General features: G+C 48.5%; 1 long non-coding RNA gene across 1 annotated transcript; it reads right to left on the reverse strand.

Moving 5' to 3' along the window:
* Nucleotides 1-5064: 5064 nt before the first annotated feature.
* Nucleotides 5065-13059, reverse strand: LOC110477894 (uncharacterized). Its single transcript, XR_002466668.2, has 2 exons — nucleotides 8659-13059; nucleotides 5065-5261 (listed from the first exon to the last, which is right to left on the reverse strand). It is a non-coding gene; the product is annotated as an uncharacterized LOC110477894 (long non-coding RNA).
* Between the last annotated feature and the right edge of the window lie 5263 nt (nucleotides 13060-18322).

Below are 18322 nucleotides of genomic sequence, written 5' to 3' on the forward strand. Positions count from 1 at the left end.
GCCTGGTAAGTTAAAAAAAAATAAGGAAAAAGAGAAAAGTGCTCGACAGCACGAACAACCCAAATTATTAAAGATATTTCAGTGCTTTTACCACTGGCCTCAGCAGGATTCAAGAGTTTCATTTTCACACCTAAATACCTTTGAGAATGGAGGCTCTGAGTGGTGTTGGAAATTTATTCTTTTTGTATTTTAAGGCCCTGTTGGAAGCAAAGGGCTCAGCTCTCCAAACAAGCCCTGCCAGGCATTGAAGTCCCAGCAGTGTCCAAGTGCCCTGACCCTGCTCTGGTGTGTTTGGGGTGGGTTCCTTGGGTCCTGTGCTGCCTTCAGCTGGGGCAGAGTGAATTTCCTTCTCAGTGGCTGGTCTGGGCTGTGTTTGGGTTTGTGCTGAGCACAGGGCTGATAATTCAGAGATTTCTGTTCTTGCTGAGCTCACTCAGAGAGAGCCAAGGCTTTTCCTGCCCTCATCCAGCCACGCTGGGGAGGGGCTGGGGGTGCCTGGGACTGACCCCAGGGATGTTCCAGACCATAGGACATGATGCTCAGGATAGAAATAATATTCCTTCATGCCAAAGAAGGAATTGAGGGACATTTGGACTGAGGAGCACAACAAGCCACGACAGGAGCTCCAGCACCCCAAAACATTCGCACACCTGGGCCGTGGCAGCCTGGGCTGTATGGCAGGCTATGATTTGTTGTCACCTTTACAAACACAACAACAAAATCACTAGTCTTCCACACAGAGCCAGGCCAGGAAAGCAGCTGCACGTCTTCTCCCAGCATCCTTCCTGAGTTCTTCTCATCCTGTAATCCTTGTTCCTGTCACTCCTGCAGGGGTGGATGCTGCCCTTTGCAGCGTTCCTCCCGAGACCACAGCAAATCTCCCTGTAATCATCTCTCCAATTTGTGCTCTTCCCTTGAGTTTCTGCTCCATTTTCTCACTCCAGAGACTCTACAGGGACATCAGGACTCAGCAGGGGCCCCTCTTGCCTTACCCTGGGATAAACTTCTCCAGGAGTGCTCTGTCAACTGTCTGTCTCCCAGCTGTATTTGAGTCTGCTACAATAAGCAAATGCAATATATGCTGGGGAACACTGGAGAAAAGGACTCTGCAAAGAGAAAGATAATGATAGTGCCAAGTTTCCTGGAATCCCACTGAGAAGCTGATTTATACAAGGAAAACAGACCCCTTTTGCTGCTCCCTTTCTCTGGATTTGTTGATGAGCAATCTTTGGTTCAGGCCCAGCTTTTCTTTCACTGCCCAGGTTTTCTCTGTTAATCCCTCACGTGGATTAATCCCTCCACACCCATGGAAAGGATCTGACTTTATTCCTTGTCCAGCAGAGCTTTACTCACCTCAGCCTCTGCAATCAGGCAGGGAACAGCCTCTTCCCATCTTCACCCAGCTGTTATGGGTACTTTTGTAAGCAGGTGAGGAAAAAAGGGAAAAGAAATAAAACCATTCCTCAGCAGCCTTGGCTGCTCCTTCCATGGGAGGATGAAGAGTGTGCAGCAACAGGAGAGAGTTTGGGTTTGATGCTGGCAGGGGCTGTGCCCTGGGGGAGCTCATGGGGAGCAGTCCCATCCCTCCATCCCCCTTTTTATAGCATATGTGCTTTCTATGGACACTATTCTAACTCCAGATGGGTGTTTCAGTCTGGGGATTTGTGCAGCTCTGAGATAACAGCCCTTTGTGCTGGCCTAGGTAGCAGAGAGTGTTTGTAATAGCTGGGGCTGATACTAGGAGATGTCCAGGTGGTCTTATTTAACAGGGAGCTTTAGTGATACTGCCATTGTCCAGGAAATCAGATAAAAACGGGTCCAGGTGTTACCCAACACCGTGTTTGTGTAAGGACAGAGCCAGCTGCTGAACATGGGGGGATGTGTTCTTGGACAAAACTGCTGTCACCCCAAACCTCCCGGGTAAAATTTAACCAGGAGCTGAATTTGGATGATCCCTGATGAGTCCCTTACACTCAGGATACTCTGTGATTCTAATCTGAATATCAAGTGGAACAGTAGTGAGTATGCAGTGAAAACATGTGGGGAGTTAGACAATATTTAGAAATAGAAATTCAGGACAATTCAGTCTTTGGCCCAAGTTAACTGGAAGAGAGGATAAATTGTAAAGAAGAATGAATTTGAAAGAGAAGACAGTTTGGGAAGTGCTAAGCTGGACTGGAGTTCCAGGTGACAAGGACACTATTCAGTCCTTTTTCTAGGACACAGCTCCACAAAGGGATTTACCACAAAACATTGCCAGACAGTCAGGTAAAAATCAAGACAGGAGACATGTGAGCAAGAGCTGCTCTGTTGGCTTCACACCCAGCCATTCCCTGTTTAGAGTGAGGTGTTAAGTAGGAAACATAAATTACAGGCTCAGAGGCATGTGAGGTTTTTGTCTAGACTGTCTCTGCGGGGCTGTATTTCTCTGTGTGGTATTTGTCAGGAAGGGATCTGCCACTTCTGCTTTGTCCCAGAGCTTTCAGGGACGTGGCTCCTTGTACTGGTGGCAGCTGGACCTCGCCCCTCTCCCTGGCACTGGGAGGCTCCTTGGGAATTATTTCTATGGATGGGAGCTAAACTTAGCTCAGAACACGGGAAAAAGCCTGTCTGGAAAGAGTGGGGACTCTTGGCCTCCAGCTATCTCCGACCAGGCTCATCACTGAGAGATCCCCAGCTGCACTTCCAGGCTGTAAATTAAACAAACAGAATTTCCTCTACACCAGACCACAGGGAGGGCAGAGAGAACAATGTGGCCTTATTGCTGTTATTTCCTTTGGTTTCAATCTCTGTCCTCTGCCCCCCACCTCCTCCCCAGCCCCGTGTCTCCCACTTTACCCGATTTGTCATTTATTACCGTGCTTTAAAGAGAGGCAGGGGGAAAAATGCTCAGTGCAAATTATATTTTGAGCTGTTGTGCTTTGCCTCTTTGGTGGATAATAAATCTCTCTGGCAATGCTCCTCTGTATAGGATTTGTCATTAAATGCAATTAAACAAACCCTGCAGGTGTCCATGATCAGGCCTGCAGCAGCCCATTCACAACTGCAATGTTATTATCAGCCTGACAACAAAACACCAGATATTTCCTGAGCTCCTCTGATCGATGAGCTTGCCTGATTTGGAACTGGAGGGAGGAGAGAAGGGGGACCAAAGCAGTTCAAATGCTCTTTAGACTTATTGATGGAAAAGTCAAAAAGCTGCTCAGCAATCAGAGAGAAGGTGGAGACAGAAAAGGGCTGAGGGACAGAAGGGCTAAAAGGGAAAAATGAGAGAGGAGTGTTTGGGAGTCAAAAGGCAGAAACAAGGTGAGTTATCACATGGTGCCCTTCCACCCAGTGAGCTGGTTAATGCACAAGACTGGAGTTTAAGAGGCAAGGAGGGTATTTCAGGGGTGATTCTATGGCAGCTGGGCTTTCAATGTTGTGATGTAGCCTCCCTGCCCAGTTGGCACAACAATTCCTCTCACCCCCGGGACAGGACCTGACTGGCATTGTCCAGGGATGTCCGTCTGTCTCCACAAACTGTAGCCAAATGGTTGGATCAGACACCCAGCTAATTTCAAACCCCACCTGGAACAGTCAATGGAACTGGACAGGGCTTGGAGCAGCCTGGGACAGTGGAAGTGTCCCTGGCCATGGCAGCAGTGGCACTGGATGAGCTTTATGGTCCTTCCAACCCAAACCATTTGGGATTCTGTGACTCTCTGAGTGCGAGTTCTTCCCTATCCTCATTCACACCCCGAAGCATGTCCTGGCACAGCTTTGGGAAGCTGCAGAGGTGCTGCCGACAGGACTTGTCCAAAGCAGATGCAACAACATTCACACCAGAATTGCTGTGTGCTCTGACAATCAGGAACAGGAAAAAATCTCCTGTGGTTTCTGTGAGCCATCCCAGGCAGCCTGTGGAGTGTGAAGGTCAGGGATTCACAGGGGACTGGCTGCTATCAAGTCCAGTGAGAGAGAAGAATTTGCCAACACCAGTGGAATTTTTCTGCCTGCCTTGTTTGCTCAGCTCAGCCTCGGGGTGCTCTCAGGATGAACCTCTGTCCCCTCCTGTTCTCACCCCAGGAATCCTGGTTCAGCCTGGTTGATCCTGGGGCACACACAGAATTGCAGTGACAAGGGACAAAATTCACATTACTGTTCTAGTGCCACCTAAAACAATGGATTTGGCGTTGAATGGGGGAGTCAAGGGTATCAGTAGTGTCTATGTAGAGAGTAAGGAGTGGTTATTTACTCCTACAATAAAAAGTTTTGCAGGGTTCTCTGACTTAAGTTTTAGAGCCTCATCTGTAAGGCACATAGCCTGGAACCCTGTTTGCTGCCAGCCAAGGTCACACTACAGAAGGAGCCAGGAATTCTGTGATCAAGCCATGTATCTCAGAATGAAACTTTCCCTGGAGCCTGCACCTAGATCACTCTGCAGCACTGGTCTCTGGCCCTCCTAAAAACCCATGAATAAGATTTATTAATAAATATATTTTGCATAGCCTCTCCTACAGACCATGGGGACATCTCAGTGACACTGGGTCAGAACACCTGAGAGCCATGGATGTGGGCAAACCCAGCATCTTTACTGGAACTGGCATTGCCCCACTCCAGTCCCTCCCATCTCCCTCTGTTCCTGCCTGGACTCTGCCCTCGGCCCCATCTGCCAGAACCCACAAGTGCCTGCAAACTTCGTGGGGTGCTGAGGCTGTCACACAGGGACCTGCTCTCTCCTGGGACAGAGGGACAAGAGCTGGCACGTCCCAGGGCCAGCCCGAGGAGCCGGGGGCTGCTGTGAGCCCTCGAGCACAGAGTGGAACTGCAGATTTCCGCCACGGGAGCAGCAGGGTTGGGGCTGGGCTGGTGGGGAAACCCCCCGGAGCTTCCATCAGTGGCTGTGAGCAAATCGAGGGCAGGATGGAAATGCACAGCAGATTGGATCGACTTCAACAAACACCTTTTCCCTCCTTCCTTCCTTCCACTTCTCCTCCTCCCCACCTCCAGCAGTTCCTCTCTCCGCTGCTCATCTCCCTTTGTGCACCTCTTCCTCGCACTCTCCTCTCTAAACAGGTGCAGTTGCCACTCAATAGACTTTAATTACCACTTCAAGGGCTCTCACCGGGGTCTGCGGGAGGGTGGAGATGAATTTTCCCGAGGATTATGCGTGTGGCTGAGTTCTCTTCAGTCAGATGGTGATACTGCTGCCAGCCGGGATCCTTCGAGAGATCGCTTCTTCGGTTCTCTGCTCGTGTTAACAAAAAGGAAAACTGCTCCTGAAGGGGAATAAAAAACAACCCAGCCATTACCTGGATTAATTAGCAGGACAGCAAATGGGTCTGGAGAAAAACGTTATAGAAAATTCACAGCCCAGGAGTCTCAGCTGGGCTTCCAAACTATTATTCCTTGCAAATCAGAAGTGGAGAGCTCAGCATCTCGGAAGATTTCTGTGGGAGACTGGGCTCTAAAAATACAAGTTGTTTTTAACCACTTTACCTTTTTTTTTTTTTTTTTTTTTTTTTTTTTTTTTTTGCTCCGTGCTCTTCCCATCACGGCTCACTGGAGAGAAGTGCTGTTAATGCATCCTGCTGGGACCCTGGGGATTCCTCCCAGGGAACGTGTGGGTTCATTCCTGGCTCCAGCACAGTTTGCCTGTGATGGAGGAATTATTCCCAGTGTTTAACTAGTAGCATAACATTATTTTTATTATTAAGATCCTCTTCAAAAGGCACTCCTGGAGAATGCAGAGCAGCTTACGCCTGTCAGGACTGCCTGGGATTGTTTGCCCAGGATGTGAGTGCACACTTGTGGGGATGTACACAGAAAATTGGATATGTGCTCCTCTGTGCTGATACATGCAGAGAGGAGCTGGGAATATAACAGGATCTTTTGGGACAAGGGAGATTTCCAAACATTTCAAAAATCATTTCTTTCACTCAGCATTAACATTTCTAATTTTTTTCATAAAATGAAATGTAGGAAGGAGATTTTTATAGCAAATTAAGCAACATTTTGTTCTGCTGCAATTAAGTTTGTTTTCCTAAACAAGAAATTCAGCAAAACTGGGGAAATATTGCAGCCAAATGTGCTTTTGCAGATGTGTTTTCCATGAAACATTTTGCCTAGCTCCAAAACAGCTGGGTTTGGGGGAAAGGAAAGAAAGGAAAGGAAAGGAAAGAAAGGAAAGGAAAGGAAAGGAAAGGAAAGGAAAGGAAAGGAAAGGAAAGGAAAGGAAAGGAAAGGAAAGGAAAGGAAAGGAAAGGAAAGGAAAGGAAAGGAAAGGAAAGGAAAGGAAAGGAAAGGAAAGGGGAGGAAAGGAAAGGGGAGGAAAGGAAAGGGGAGGAAAGGAAAGGGGAGGAAAGGAAAGGGGAGGAAAGGAAAGGGGAGGAAAGGAAAGGGGAGGAAAGGAAAGGGGAGGAAAGGAAAGGAAAGTTCATGGCTGGACTCAATGACCCAAACTCGATGGCTCTGTGCAATAACTCTGGAGAATGAGCAGTGACCATAGCACACCTGTTTCTCCTACAAACTACCTTGTCAGCCCTGAGGCATCACCTCAGTCCCTGGGAATGTTCTGTTCTTCTTTCCCCAGGCTCAGGATGGAGCTGTGCCCTGGTAAGTGAAGAGGTGGAAGACACAGGGCCTGAGATGGGAAAAGGAAGTCACAGGTTCCCACTCACATTTCTCAGGTTCTCTCCTTCTCATGTAACAATTCTTTCAGCTTCTATGATTTAAAATCCTTCATCACCTCTTCCTCCCACCCATCCTTTCCTTGTGCATTTTGATTTCCAGGCCCATCTACCACATGTTTTTCTGCCATTTCTGCAGGACTGGGATGAACATTGATCACAGCCATCTCAAGCCCATCTCTCATTTTTCCCAAAGAGCTGATGAAAATGTCACCCATGAGATAATAATCATGTTGCTTACATCCCTTAATTGCTCTCAAAGTACACGTCGAGGCTTCAGAGCCTCTTTGAAAGGCAGGGTCTGGCCTTTGGCACATTATTGACAGGCTGTTGATAAGCCCCTTTGTTGAGAAGCAATTTTGTCCTTTTTCCTGTCCAATTTTTTGGTTTTTTTAAAGACAGCCCTTTCAGAGAGAGTAGATTTTTAAAATAGAGCTGAGCTTTGAATGAACAGGCATCAGAGTTATTCCCAAGGAGCAGTGGCACACGTGGGAGAGGAGAGCTACCAGCACACTTCGTGCAGGACTCTGTACAGGAAATCAAACTGAGATGACAAATGGCTTCATCCTTGTTGCTTTTTAGTCCTTCCCCTCTCAGACCTGATAATAAGATGTTTATTTGTTTATTTGCAGTGTATTACTAAAGCATTGGACGTCTTGTGTGTTCTAATGGATTGTTCCATGGTAAACAGGAGAAAGTGGACACTTCAGCTGTGCAATGACTCATTTGTATCTATTAGTGATAATTCCTAGGGGTTTTTAATACCTGCTGATAAAAGTGGACTGAGATTTCCTCATCACAACCTCCCCTCCTGGTCTCAAAAGCTTTGCAGGTCTGGGGCAGGACAGAGCAGATCCAGGCACACAGAGCCTCCAGCAGCAGCGGAGCCTGTGGCTGGTGCCTGAGCAATTCCCACCTCAGCTGCTGATTCCCAGAGGACACACAGGCTTTGAAGTCACCTTTTTAACAAAGATTTATTGTAATGTGTCCCTGAGGTGAGTCAGGGTCCTCCTGGGGTAGATGCTGTGGGTTCCTCTCAAGGTAACCCCACCACAGCCTCTGGCACAGCCAAGCTCCAAACTCCAAGACAGCTTCCTGAGCAAAATCCCCAGGCTCTTTTCAACTCAACCCCAGCCCCAAGAGAAATTTAATTCTTTCCTTTCTGAAACAATGTCCCTTGGAATGATTTTGCCCTTAATGAGCCCCACTGGGCTGCTGTGTTCTGGAGCCACTGGTGTGCATGTTAACGAGGAGCTCGCTCCGTGTGGAAGTGTGGAGATGGCTGGCCCTGTAATGGGAGTCTGTTCAGCATCCTAAATCCTGCATTAGGCTGTGCCTGTGGGAACCCTGGGATGTTCCACAGAGACTGTCTGAAGGTAATCATCCCTCCCATCCTCCTGGCTGTCCCTAACCGAGTGCTCAGCTTGCAGCTATTCCAGGAACCGCTGCAGACATGATAAAGTTTAGCCCCTAATGCCTTCACCAGCAACAAGGTGGGGAAAGTGCCCGTTGATTTGGGATGGAAAGGGAAGAGACAAAGGGCTGTGGTATCCAGAGAAATCTCCACCTCACTGGGATTTGGGGCTTGAATCCTGTGAGGGACTGGGAGCCCTGGAATTTCATTGTTTTCTCTGAATGGGCTCAAACCATGAGTGATACTCAAAAAAAATCATCTGTCTTAAATTTATCTTTGAGTCCTGCTTGATTCAAATGATGCATCCCAGTAATTCCCATACCAGAAACTAATTTCACACATCACATCCACTTAAATACACGCTGTACAACATGTAGAGGTCCACACGCACATTTAGATATGTGTGTTACATGGAATGAGTCCATTCTTTAAAAATTCTGGAAAAGGAATTCTTCCATTCCCTTATTGACAGACCAGCAGAAAGATGTAACACTGCTCTTCTAGAAAAATATACCAGCTTATTTATTTTTGAAAGTTGTGAGCTCATTAGCTGGTAATTAATGTTCCACCCACCTGTGCAGCCCCTCATGAGGTCACGTAAAACCTGCTCAGAGCTCCAAGCCCACCTTCGTCAGCACTGGGTGAGAACTGCTGAGATAAAATGTTGTCTGAATTAGATGGGGAGGATTAGAAAGGTGATAAAAGCTAAGCCAGGGGAAAATCAGACGATAAATAGGTCTGGCAAGATAGATGGATAATCTTCCTCCCAGGCCAAACCTGACAGGATAATCACCTTTTTCTGTCCTCTGGTTCCATTTGCTCGCAGATCACCAGAGCTTTACAGATATCACTGAATTTGGTTTTCTGGTACCCTGGAAATGGGGATCACAAGGTCTATCTTTATAAACAAGGGATTTGAGGTGCCTTATTTAGGAATGGCTTTAGGTTTCAGATTAGGATTGCAAAAATCAGTCAAACCATTGTCTTTTCTCAGTTTGTTCCTCATCTCTCACTGTGCCTCGGGCAGGGCTGAGGAGGAGCTGGTCGAACCAGAGCTGCTGCCACCTTTTCCAGAGTGGGAGTCAGTCCTGTCCTGTCCCAGGGCTGTCCCTGTCACCAGAGCCAGGCACTGTGCAAGGGCACAGCTCTGCTGCTGCTCCCTGATCCTGGTGGCATCTGGATTCAGCCGTGCACTGTCCTCCTGTCCCCTCTGCTTTCAGGGTACAGATTCTTTCTGAGCAGATCTAAACAACCCATTGGAGCAACTGAAAACTCTTTAAACATTCCCAGCTCTTTCCCACTTGGGAAAGAGTTTGTCTGAACTGGCCTTTGCTCTCCTTGCTCCTGAGAAATTTCCATTGCTCCTGATCCATGCAAGGGCTGAGCCTGCAAAGCACTGCCCTTTGCTGGAGCCTTTGCCCTCCAGATGGGGACTCCTTGTCTGAGGGAAGGAATTCAGGGTAAGTTTTCAATCTCTCTGTGGCATTGATTTCTCCATGAACATTCGACTGGCAACACAGAGCAATGGAATATTTGATTAGCCAGAATTACAGACCACAACATTAATAATTTTGTGAGCTGAAGTGAAAAGATTTGCACTTGTTCTCACTGGGAATGGTGCAATTTTCTCCTTTCTAAGAGAAACTTTACTCTAATGGCAGGGTGCATTGTCATTCCACAGGAGCAGGTATTGTCTATTGCCTCTGATTTTGGGGGGCTTGAATCCATGCAATTTTCATCTGGGCTGGACTCTTGTAGGTAGACTGTTCATCATGGTTCTGGATTTTCAAAAGAAGTTAGCAATTTTGGACACCTTATATTTGTGTTTGAGACACTCTGAAAGGGACCAATTACAAGAGGCAGGTGCTTAGAAAATCAGGATTAATTGGAATATGTCATGCTGGGCACCTGAAAACACTAAAATGCTTTGGAAAATCACAGGGGAGGGAGTTATGTTTCTGAACATGACTTGGGATGAATGTACAGCTTTAAGTAACACAGGATAAAGAGATTTTCACATAAGTTTATGGAAACATCCTTTAATCCTCAGTGCAGCCAAGTGCTTGACTTTCATTTGATTCCTGAGGGAGTTCGGTGCTGAAGTTTGTGCAAGTGCATTTGTATTCTCCTGAAGTGGAGCCTGACAGTGTGTAAGTTACTGTAGGTTTATGAAAAATTCTGAGCCTCCAAATGTAGATAAATCAAAAGGCAAAGTTCTGTTCTCGAGGACACACAGGGTTTGCTGCCTTGTTCACCTGCAGAGCCACAGACTGTGTGTGCCATGGAAGATATTTTCTTTGCCCTTTCTAAAATCCCTGATCCAGAATCCCAGAGTTGGAATCTTTACGTGCTGAACACACACAGAACACAATTTCCACGTCCCAAGGAGCTTTAAGGTCCCCTCCAACCCAAACCATTCTGTCATTCTATGATTTGGGTGAGCAGAAAAACCAAATCCTTTGCTCCCTCTGGCCCTGATCTGTGGCCTGAAGGCTGCAGGACTGGGGTGGGTGTAGTGGGGCAGGCGCTGTGTCCCCAGGGCTGCGTTTGAGAGAGGCTGGAGGGGAACCCCTGCAGGTGTCTGGGGCAGAACAAACCCCTGCCAAAAGCACAACAACCTCATCCTGTTTATGCAGGCTCAAAAGCTGTTGTAGATCTCGTGTCTGAAATCCACTCTCTTTTTCCTGCTGAGATTCCCAAGCACCTCCCAGTCTCCCAGCTACTACCAGATGCCACGATTGCAGTGGAGTGGCAGCGACACACAGACAAATATTTGTGCAAGGCACACAGAGCCAGGAGCCTGGAACATTGTCTGTGTGCTGGGAGGGGGAGAGGGCAAGAAGAATCCTGCCTTTAACAGGCTTTATTTCTATTGAATTTTAAACAGCAAAAACCTGGATGTTTGTATGGTGTTTATTTCTAGCTGAATTTCAAATATGGTGTTTATTTCTAGCTAAATTCCAAATATTTCCTTCCAGCAGGTGACGTGGGACCCTCCTGCCAGATTCATTTCCAGTTTATTCATTTTGAAGAATACTTAAAGGGTCAGGAATTAAATTGAATTAAGTTCAGACCTTACCCCGAGTCCCCTGTTCTTCAGAGACCTCTGGGTTGGATCCATCTATGAGATCTACAGAAAATTGTCAGTAAAAAATAAAAGTGACAAAATATGCCCTGAACAAATGGAAATGAAACTTTGATTAAGCAAGACTTCACAACACAAAATTTAGTTAGCTTTGAGGATATGATATCATCTGCCCTACTATTTTTATATTAAATATGAAATCTGATTGTGGTAATTTCCCAGAATGTGGAAATAAACCCATAAAAGCAGGAATAGATATCTGGTGCAATATAATTTTCTGGCTTCTTCTACAAGGCTTTTTGAGGCAGGAGGTGAAGAATATGGGAATTTTCCCCTTATTTTACAGCTGAACCTCAAGGAGAAAAGATGATGTTGGTGTTGGCAGGAAGAAGGCACTGCCCAGACTGAACCTCAGCAGTTGTTGCATTCAGGACAGATCAGAGTCACTGTGTGCACACAGAACTGATGGGAGATGGCAGAAGATTTACAGAGAGATAACAAAGATATCTCTCCACTCTAGCTCCACAGGGAAACACTACCACCCTTACTCTGTTCCATGTCTATAAAATATGTCTAAAGGCTCTGTGCATATTCAAGGCCTTGAAAGGAAATAACTTTCTTTTTGAGTGTTTTTCTTCTTTTTTTTTTTCCCCAAAAATATTTAATTCTGAAATAAAAAAATAGGAGTTTCCTTAAAATGGAGAACAGCTTGTTTCCTTTTCCTATCAGAGGCCAACATCACTCAGGAAAAATACAAGTGTAAAGACAGGAGATGTGGCCAGGCTGAGCCTGGATTAAATCACCTTGAGCCTCTGTTCAGCAAAGTGTTTAAACACACATTTAGCACAGCTGGGGGAGAATTTCCAATAAATTGGGATTCATTCAGGGAATATCCTGGCTTCCAAAAATGGAGATAAAACAAATGCAGCAAATCCCTTCAGCTGGCAATAGCTCTGTGAGATGCTTAATTTCCAAAGTGCTCAAACACTTGAACATTTTATCTTTTTTATTTTCTCTTTTAGATCCTTGGTTTAATAATCTAAAGAGAAAAAAATGCTTTATTTCAGCTTGAGCCAGAGAGAAATACTTTGTTTTTTTAATATAAATAAATACTTTATTTTTTAAAATACTTTAATTTTGTCAAAATTAAAGCAAAAAAAAACCTTAACCTCTTAATTTGATCATGCTCAATTTTTTTTTCCTCTTGAGGGGGAGCATTTTGGGAAAAAATCCACTCTGATTTAGCCTTTGAGCACTTCAACATAACACAATCTGTCAATGGACCCAAAGTGTGCCACTACTGCAAGGCAGATTTTGAGTAGTCAGATAGAATCAGCTGTGGAGGAAAAATAATTTCAAATAAATGTCCATGAAGCATCATCTCCCAACAGTATCTTGGTGAAATGTCCTGTTTCTCCTACAAACGAGGGAATTTTAAGAGGAACTTTACACATGAACTACCAGTCAGCCACATTTTCAAAACAAGAGTGTTTGGGTTTTCCAGCATAAAGCTTTGATGTTGAGTAGATGGGAAGTGCAGGTTACATTTGGATTCACGTAATCATTCCGTGCTTCCCGAATGTTTTCATTCCCTGCCCTACCCGAGGCTGTGAGTCTGTCTTTACCTGAGGCTGGCAGGGATGTTTGGAAAACGCATCCATCCCAAAGTCCCTTCCCACCTCATCCAGACCCCGAGTCCTTCCCGAGTGCGGTGCCCGGGGCAGTGGCACGGTGCTCCGGGGCAGCGGCACGGTGCCCGGGGCAGCGGCACGGTGCCCAGCCCCTGTGCGTCCGTGTCGGGCAGGGCTGGATGGGGACGCGACCCGGGCATCCCTATCCAGCACCGGGTATCTGCGGGCAGGTGACCGGGCTGTAGCGCTCCCCTTTCCGCTCCGCTGCCTCCCCTCTCCTGCAGAGACCCCTCCGGACTGGACTCACCCCGGCCCCGGCGAACATCCAGCGCCGCCTCGGTGGCTCTGGGTGGGCGGTGATGTCCCGGGAGAGTCCTGCCCGCACCCGCCGGTGCGCGGTGCCGCTTCCCGGTGCCGGGCTCGTGTCCCGGCGCGGCCCCGCCGGGCGCTGTCCGTGGTGCTGATCCGCGGCCCCGCCGCCGGGATCCGCTCGGGCTCTCCCCGGATGGCCGCGGCTGCCCGCCGGGCCGGGGGAGAGCGGCGCCCCTTCCCCCGAGCGCTGCCCGCACCCGCCGGGTCCCTGCGCCGGCGGAGCCGCCCGGCAGAGGCGGGAGCGGCTCCACAGGTGGCCGAGGAGCCCCCGGCAGCATCTGCGGGGCTCACCTGCGCCTGGGCCACCTGAGCGGCGGAGGGGCCGAGGAAGCTGCCCTGCCTCTGCCTCGGGGCTTTTATGGCCCGCCGGGGGGGCGGCGGGCGGAGCGGCCGGGCGGGGACTCCGCGCCTCGGCCAACGGCAGCGGCCGCTCCGGGCAGCTGCGGCAGCATTACATCATGGGACCGCCCGCCTTCAGTGTAAGAGTCTCACCGGCAGCGCGGCCGCACGGCAACAGGTCCGGCCGGGGAGCAGCCTGGAAACGGGGCAGCGCCGGCGGAGCGCGCTCCGAGCTCTCCCTGGAGGGGGAACAGCCGGGACAGCCCGCAGGGAGAGCCCACCGGGCTCCAGCGTGAGCACGGAGCTTTGCTTGGTGCGGCTCACTCGCTCCGGATTCCCCAGGACCAAACGCCGCCAGCCTGTCCTCTCCATCCTGCCGCAGTGTCCCTCGGCCTGGGGCCTCGCACCCGCTGGGTTCCCACTCCAACGGACAAGCCAATCTTCAGCCCTTGTCATCCTGTTTTTGGGGCTGGCACAAACCCCAGCCCTCCATTTCTTCCCAAACCACCGAACTGAAAGACAGCCCAGGTCTGAGTACCTGGAATCCATTTGGATCTCTCCTGTTTCCAGAGCAAGGAGGTCAGACAGCTTGTTCCCCCAAGTGTGCCAAGAGCACAGCATTCAGCACTGAGAACAAATTTATTTCCTAACCCTCACCTCCAGAAACACTCATGTTCCTGGGTTTGACTGGGGGATGTCAGCAGGGATGGGTCTGAGTTGCACCTCTAGGATGGGAAACACACAGGTTGCAGACACCAATTTTTCAACACTGCCCTAAGTTACCCTAGATGTTCAGTCTGTTGAGTAAAGCTTGGTCTTCTGGTATATCCTGTGCATGGGATGTGTTACCACATGATATCAAAGGAAAAATAAGAATTGGTGGCAACATTAATTAGATAGAAATCAAAATGGTCCAGAGTTGAAGGCTTGGTCTGGGTAATACTTGAGATCTTGGGGCAATACTTGAGACCCACATTCAGGTCTGATTGGGGTAATTTCTGCTACAAATGGATCCCTGTGGATAAGCAGGGGCTCTTAAGACCTGTAAGTAAGAGCAGATGACATGAAGGAGCCCGTTTTCAAGTGGCACTGGATGCTATTCAAATTACAGAGTGATTACAATAAAGCCAGGTGCTCTGTTTCCAACTCTTTTTGTTTGTTTGTTTGTTTGTTTTCCCCCACTACCATGGATCACAGGCCAAATCCTTTGCCTGGCTTATGCCAGCCCAGGCCCTGCCCAGCCACAGCAACAACAACAGCGTTGTTTTGCCTGAGATAAAAGCTGGTTTGGGGCAGAATGTACCTGTGTGTGACACAAATCAGTGAACAGCCTGGGAGACTCAAGAGAGAGCACGAGCCTGGCAGGACCTTGCCATGAATTAGTCACAGCACAAAGAATGTAGATTGGTGTCGGGGTAAGAGAAGACGTTACAGCCTTGCCGGTGCCTGACCTTGAATGTGCGTCTGCAAGAGATTTTCATTCAGGAGACAAATATGGAAGCCACTGCTCTCACTTGGTCCAGGCAAGGCAGAAATTTGGGGGAAATATGAAAAGAATGAGAGCTGAAGCTGTAAACAGCATTTATGGAAAATGCTGAGGAGTGTTCAAGTCCTTGGATACCTAACTCCCTTAGAAGATACTAGAAAGGAAACCCAGAGTAAGGGAATGCTCCCAATTCTCCCAGCCTGGCTCCAGAGCAGAGGGGCTCCAGGCCTCTGTATCTACAAAGAACAGCCATTTTGCAGCAGTTCACAAGGGATGAGATGTGCACAGGCACTGCCTGTTTTCCTGAGAGCTGCAGCCTCTTCTTTTAGGGCTTTTGGGCAGGACTTTGGGTTCAAGTCCTTTCCCTGCATTCTAACTGGTGATGCTTGCCAGCAAATTCAGCTGAGGCTTCAGAAATATGATTTTCAAAGGGATCCAAGCAATAAACACAAGCTGTACCTGTCCAGCCCAAACTGTCTCAAGCCTGATCTACTTACTCAAAAGATTCATTTGAAATATTTGGCTTATTTTGAGTAGAGAGCTGGGAACTCTCTGTGTCCATGGCACATTCATTCTCCCTGGCTTTTCCACCTTGGGAGACTCACTCATTTGCATTCAAGATTTGTTTTGGTGGAAGAGGGGATCGGACAGATTTTTTTTCATGGAGAAAGTCTGGGATGAACTTAGAATCCACGACAAGAAAGGTCACTGTTTGATTTCATTATTTTGAGTTGTTTTCCACCCCATACTCGGAGCAGCCCTCGCGGCTCAGTAATTAGCAGTGGAGTGGAGGGGGAGCGTGCTGGACTTTGACCCCATCTGACCTGATTCATACAACATTTCTGATTAATGCACCTGGTCACATGGCAGCTGTCAGAGACTTGTTGCTGGGCATCCAGAGGTTTCCAAGGGAACCGCTGCCTCTCCTGCCGATGCTCCTCAACAAGTGAGGGAGAGCCACGGTTCGGTCCCAAGGGCCTGACGCCAGCCGGACAGAAGACAGGAGCAAAGGTGTGCGGAGAAACCCCCGAAACTGAAAGCACTCGCGTGGAATTCGGTGATGTTGCTGGCGGAGCGGCTCGGGCAGAGCCCTGCGGTGCGTGCTCGGCTCCCCGAGCCGTGAGCCGCCTTTGGCTCAGCCCTCCCGGCCGCCGCTGCACGCCCATCCCAGCCCACGCACCCCGCACATCATCCGAGCAAACCACATCACAAACCGAACAACAGCTCCAGAGCGGAGATGCTCCATGGGAGCTCTGCGCAGAGGAGCTCGAGGACACGTTTGAGACCCCTTTCCTGAGGTGTGTTTAAAAAGTCTCTTATAATCACAGAGGCCTCGGTGGAAGCTTCCACCGCTGCACGCCCGGATCCAGCCTACCTGCCTCCCTTGCAGGCTGGCACAGAGCTCCCACGTAGACCAATCTCCTCTCCCTCCCCCAAACCCCTTTCCCTGCACATGCAGCTGGAGCTCTGCCCACACGCAGGCGTGGCAGGCTGCGGGCACAGCAGCTCCTCGCACCTCCCTCCACACTCCCTCCCCTGCTACCTGCAGGCACCTCGCTCCGAGCACCGCACAGCCCTGGTGTAATCCCCGCCTGTCCACGCACAGAGCAGAGAACCACACCTCTAATATCACTGAGTCCAGCTGTTAACTCACTACTGCCGAATCTACCTACAGAGCTTCCAGTGCAAAGGGAAACTGAGGCACAGGCAGTCTCTGCAAAGCTCTCTGCAGTGCAGAGGGTACTCAGAGCCACAGCTTTGAGCACAGCAGGAGGAGGCTGCAGGACAGAGGATCACAGAATAGTTTGGGTTGGAAGGGACCTTTAAGATCACCCAGTTCCATCCCTGCCACAGGCAGAGACAACTTCCACTAAACCATTTACGTGATGGGAAGGGAAAGATTCAGAGTCTGGTTCCTCTACCTGTTAACTTAGTCATACATCAGAACGTTTCATGCAGGAGGTGTATCCGACTGAGGAGAAACGTTATTTGGACTAAGACCAAAGGATTTGCAAGAAGAGCATCCTGGGTTTGGTTTGGGTAATGTTAATTTTCATTCTAGTAGCTGGAGGCACGATCAAAACTACCTGTGAGACAGTGTAAGTGAAGGATGCACCAGGAAAGTACAACTCCAGAAAGGGCAGAGAAGGCTACAAATGAACAGCAGCTCGTTAGAGTCGAGGTCTGGACAGACTCAGACACGCTGGTGTGGGGCCGAGCTCTCCCTCCATGCTCAGATTACGCCTGCGAAAGGACAAGGGGATGTTTGTGTGGAATAACCCACTTTTAATGAGGTGTCTGCCAAAGGCACAATCAAGGAGCGGCAGAGTCGCTCACGCCTCGGGGGAGTGGGGATGTGTCTCCTGCCTTTATCTCGGTGCTGTATTGAACCCCGTGTGCCTGTGCTTGAACTGCTGACATTGAGACCATCACAAGCATAATGAGGAGGAAGAGGTCACTTCAAGGCGTGTGCCTGTCCTTGGTGGGGTTTGTGCTCACAGCTCCCACAAGAGATGCTCGGCTGCTGCAGCACTTACAAGGAGGATATTGTAAAATATAAAGTCCATGCAAACAGAGTAAACAAGGAGCTTTAGAGCTGGATCTGTCAGGGACTAGGGTAGCTTGTAAAGAGAGGTTAAGGGAAAAAAATTAAATAAATAAAAACAAGCTGAAGAGCAAACAAGAGCACTGGAGGCAATATTTCCACAAGCATTAAAAGTAGAACCTATGCTCCATTTTCAGAAGTGCTTTTAACACATAGAAGTCATAATCACATGCCCTTCCAATAAAATCTGGGATTCTACTTCCCTCAGGTATTTTAGATGCTGTTTCTCACAACACGAGGAATCAGTGCCCCAGTGAAATTACCAGGCCAGTTTAAAACAAACAAAAAGAATTGCTTTTTCACACAGCACATAATTAAATCTTGGTGCTCATTTGCCACAGGATATCTTGTAGCCTGAAAATATAAATAGGTTCAAAAGGTTTTAGACAAGATTAGGGAGGTTTGGTCTATCAGTGATGATTAAACGTAATAGTTTGGATGCAACATCCAAGCAGAACCCACAGATTGCTGGAAGCTACAAAACTGCAGTTGGGAGAAGCCTTATTCTTTATACAGCCTTGTGACCTGTCCTGAGTATCTTCCTCTGGTTACATCCAGGGCCAGCACACTGGGATAAAGACGTGTGTCCTGTGGAGCAGTCAGACCATGTTTATAGTCCTCCCTGCACCCCACTCCAGCTTGAACACCCAAGCCTTGTTTTGGATGAAAATGATGGAAAATAAACCCCTTGTGAAGCGCTGCAGCGTGTGCTCTGCTAG

The sequence above is a fragment of the Lonchura striata genome, chromosome 28, assembly GCF_046129695.1.
Source record: "Lonchura striata isolate bLonStr1 chromosome 28, bLonStr1.mat, whole genome shotgun sequence".
Classification (NCBI taxonomy): domain Eukaryota; kingdom Metazoa; phylum Chordata; class Aves; order Passeriformes; family Estrildidae; genus Lonchura; species Lonchura striata.